Raw genomic sequence first — 4,800 nt, 5'->3', positions numbered from 1 at the left:
ATGTGCCGAGAGTAGGAATGGAACCCGTGACCTTTCCATTTATGGGATGACACCCAACCAACTGAGCCCCAGCAGTCAGGGGAACTTTATCCTGTCCCAGCCATTATCTTACATCAACAATTCTGCACGCAAAATATTTTGTTAAGATGATTTCCTATTCCTCCCAAAGTCTTTATACTATTTTTATCAATGTGTTGAGTAAAATTAGTAAAGCAGCCTGGCTGGTGTGGCTCAGTGGATTGAGCATTGACTGTGAACCAACAGGTCACCAGTTTGATTCCCAGTCAGGGCACATGTCTGGGTTGCGGGCCAGATCTCCAGTAGGGGGCACTCAAGTGGCAACCACACATTGATGTTCCTCTCCTTCTCTCCCCCCTCATACTCCTCTCTAAAAATAAATAAAGTCTTTAAAAAATAAAATAAAATTAATAATGTCAATAGGCCTAGAAATAGAGTTTTAATATTTAAGTTCCTTTCTTTCACTTTCATGTATAAAGTTGTCAGTTATTCTAAATTGAATGTCAACCTTGTAACAATTGAAACCTTTGGAGGATGAATACCCTTGATGTCATCAATGCCTGAGGCTTCACCATTATTTCTTCTGAAGCAGTCTTGACTGGATGTGTCTAATTGTTGCAGCCAACTTTGCCTGCTTTTGTAGACAAGAGAAAGGAAACCTTTATGACTTTTTCGTTCAGGAGGTAGGAATCATTAGTTAGAGTCATAAAAAGAAGGAAATGTCCTTTATAGATGAATCCTATGTACTCATATTGCATCCTGGAAAATTAATCCCTTGTTCAAGCACTATAATTGGCTGATGCAAAGAAAATAGCCAAAGGGGTTTAACAATTGCAAGAAATATCAAGTTGAGTTAAAAACTTAATCCAATTTGTTCTGATAACATAGCTATCTCTTTCCTCACATCAGAGAGCTCTTTGTGCAAAAGGAGAATAAGAAAAATATAAAGATAGAATAAGTAAAAAGTAGCTCAGAAAGAGTAGCAACTACTATGTTGAAGCAAAAAATAAATAAAGTCAAAAAAACATCATGCTTCTAAAGATTCCTTGTATGATGCAGGTTAGACATTATCTTATATAAGAATTCTTCTTAATTTATTAGCATTACACACTTCAAATATTATAATGTAAACTGTTACATGAATCAATTTGTATTTAAAATTTATAAAAATGTTTCTGACAAAAGAAACACAATTTTTACAAGCTGTCTAAAGTAAATCCTTATCTTAAAGAAAATGAGAAGTCTGCTTTATATAGTGTAGCATCCGGCATAAAATATTTTCAAAACATGACCCTGAGCTTTTGTGATGCATGCTAATATAAACTTGACTACTGCTGCTCTTTTGAGGAGATCTTCCCATGTGCCCAGACCTCCTGGGTCCTTCACATCAGAACAGCTTTCTATATAGGTGAAATCACATGAAAACAGAAAAGGATTGCTTGAAATATCAAAATGCCACATTTTAAATAATATTAAAATAGAAATGTAATGATTGATAAAACAATCTTGATATTACAAAACCTCATTATCAAAATTTACCCCCAGTTAAATTCATCAGCAAAAGTAACACATGAATGCTGCAGGCCCAGTGAACTTGAATGGGGGGACGGACAGATGAATGGTGGATGGCAGGCTGTGGGAAAGACACCATAAAGCACAAGACTCTTGACTCATATTCAGACTGGACCTGGTAAAAACAAGAAAAAATGATATTCCTCTTCCTGCAAACTCTCCTTAGTTTTGACAGAATTATTATTCACCTAGTTTTCCAAGTCAAGACACTCTAAACATCCTTGTTTCCCTTACCCATCCAATCTATTTCAATCACTTAATGAAATCAGTTCACATAATGCACCAATAATAAAAGCAGTAAGACGTATATGAGGGGAATGAGTTTTTTCATAATTAATGTATTTAACATGTGTAGGTGTTGTGTAATAATAACTATGTAAACTTCTTAAATTATTATTTTTAAATATTTTAATATTGGATAACAGGATTTGATACAAGCAGAGGCTTTTGGAAGTGTAGTTGTAGTGAAAGTTTATATAAATTTCCAGTATATACATATAGTCAACGATAAAGGTTATTTTTCATGTCTTTAACCTAAGACATCTGGGCCTACAGATGCATAAGCTTTTAGTTGTCCAGTAGTTGTTTACTCTTATATAACATTGCTGCAATTACATTTTCTAGTTGTCAGTTTCTTCTTACTAATGCTGTTGTTGCTGCTATATAGAAATTAACTGGTCCGTATTATGCCAATATGGGACTCCTTACATATAAGCCAGAAAATGTATACAGAACTCTCAGTCAATAACTGTATTAAACAAGTCACTTAATCTTTTAAGTTTTCTCTTTGCAAAATTAGGTGACTAGATGCTTTAGACTTTCCCATTGTTACTAAAAAAGAAATATATCAGATAAATATTTTATACATCATGCTAACACTTAATTCCTGAAATGAAATTTTCAATAAATTACCTATTAAAGTTTCTATTGTATAATCTTAAATTGCTTTTTATATCTGCCAACATTAGAATCTTCCAGTTTCTTCACTTGTACATTCAAATTTTAGCTGAAATAACTTTTTGCTTGTATAGGTTCCAACAATGATACTATAAAACCAATAGCTGTTTATAAATTCTGCTTCAATTTTATACTTTTTTCTTAAATTGCTTATTTTTCAAAGATAAATTCTATGTTCAAAACAATAAAACAACAGGTTAATGAGAGACAAATACAAGGCTACCTAATTTTTCTTCTATTTTGCTCATTAATGAAAATCTGAACATAGTCACAGAGCAAAGGGATGCTAGGAAACAGGGCACTTTGCCTTGAATTAAATTGTCTATTTCAGTGGAAGAGATTACATAACTTTTACCATAGTACTTATTTGTTCAGACTTATTTAATGACGGAAATTTTATAAACTTGAAAATACAACAAAGAAGTAGAGATGAAAATACGTGTCAAGCATTGTACGAGAGCGTGCGGGTTTCCTCTGCTACAGATCCATGCGAGTCAAAATGTTGTCCCTTTGTGCTTGCCGTTTTCTCCTGGAGCTCAGAGATGAGTCACAGCACAGCTTTAAACTGTGCAGAAGAAATGAGAGCACCACACTTCCTCCACCACTCGCTGATTGACAAAAGTCATGTAAACACACCCCCCTTGCAGCCTCTCATGTTAGGAGATTTCCATTGATAAAGAGAACATACTAAATGAGGGCAGTGGCACACATGGACACTAGAGAAAGGGAAAGTTTCCAGTGTTCCTTAAGTAGGCCACTTGAGTATTTTTTCATAGATAATAATACCCATGATTGTGCCACCACTAGTTTTACTATATTTGAGGTTATGCCTTTTTTGTGTTCATGAAAAGTTTTTATAGTTGCAGAGCTGTAAGAGAACTGAATATTGAAATATATGTCCCACGGGTCCTGTTTTAGAAAGCGTGCAGTTTGTTGTTATTTTATGTTAGTTAGGTAACACATAGTTATACAATGTTTTTCCTTAGAGAACTGGATGCATCAACTATTAAAAGAGAAAAGGAAATTATGAAAAAACACACGTTAGTGATAATAACTGTCTAAACCTAGGTCTCCTTTAAAGTGCAATTTGAATCAACTGGTGCCTATTGGTTTGGTAAATGATCCGAGAAGGCAGGAACGAGAAGCCGGTAGAGTAGACAAAAGAGAGAGGGGCAACCAATCCAAGACACATTCCAGAGGTGACCGCTGCTAAGAATGATAAGTCAACATGCTCACTGACTCCTTTTTAATGATCTAGAGAGTCCATTTTATGGTGTTGTACGTTAAAAGTGAAAAGTTACTTATATTTTTTTAAGGAGAAATCTAAGCTTCAAGACAGTTCTGAAGACTCCTGTTAACTTTTTAGAGATATCAAACCTCCCAATAAAATGCATTCATGAGTTATTTTTTTAATTGCATAGTCGAGTCTTAAGAGTTTGCCGCTGACTCTAAAGCAAAACTTGGAAAAAGAAATAGAATAAAAGTTGTTTAAACTAAAAGTATTTCCCACATTGGTCTCTTCTAATCAAAGATGAGTATAGAAAGAAAAATAAATAACTTTATGTCACAATGGCTTGCTTTCCTGAAAGGCCATTCCTTAGTTCTTGGGTATTAAATTTCCTTCAGAGGCATAACAAAAAAATAATAGAGTTACAATGTACCCTTGGAAAAACAAATCATGAACCAACAGAGGGCCTCATGCCAGTGGGTTTTCCAAATAATAACCTTTACTTGCCATCAACCCAAGCCTTAAGAGACACCACACCCTGGAAGTAACAGAAGAATTCCAGGGCAGAGGTTTGACCGGAGAGCATCCCGGGAAGTTCTGTGGCTTTCCACTGAAGTTGGAAAGCTGAAAGGTCAACAACTGAATATTGGGCAATTTCCCCAATCAAAGTAAAAAAGTAAATTTCCTCCCTCCCAAATCCTCTGCCCGCTGATAAAAGTGGGAATCATTTAGCCACAAGCTGACATCTGAAATGGTCAAGACTGGCGCTGGAGGGCTGATGCGCTCTCTCTCTCTTTATTTTTTTAAGTGTGCTTGTGTGATTGCCACCTGGTTTATCGTAAGTGTCATCTTCCATGGCATCAGAGAAGCCCCTAAGAAAGAAGTAAAATGTCTATGGCAATATTTGGTTTAGCATGCTGCCCAGCTGTACCTAAACAAGAATAATCAGACTCTGCTTAAAACTAGTTGCTGATGGAACAACTCAGTAGAGTCGGGGGCAAGAAAATTAGTCATAGCACAGAAAT

This window comes from Desmodus rotundus, chromosome 13 (assembly GCF_022682495.2).
Source record: "Desmodus rotundus isolate HL8 chromosome 13, HLdesRot8A.1, whole genome shotgun sequence".
In the NCBI taxonomy this organism is placed as follows: Eukaryota; Metazoa; Chordata; class Mammalia; order Chiroptera; family Phyllostomidae; genus Desmodus; species Desmodus rotundus.
This window is presented reverse-complemented; position numbering follows the sequence as displayed.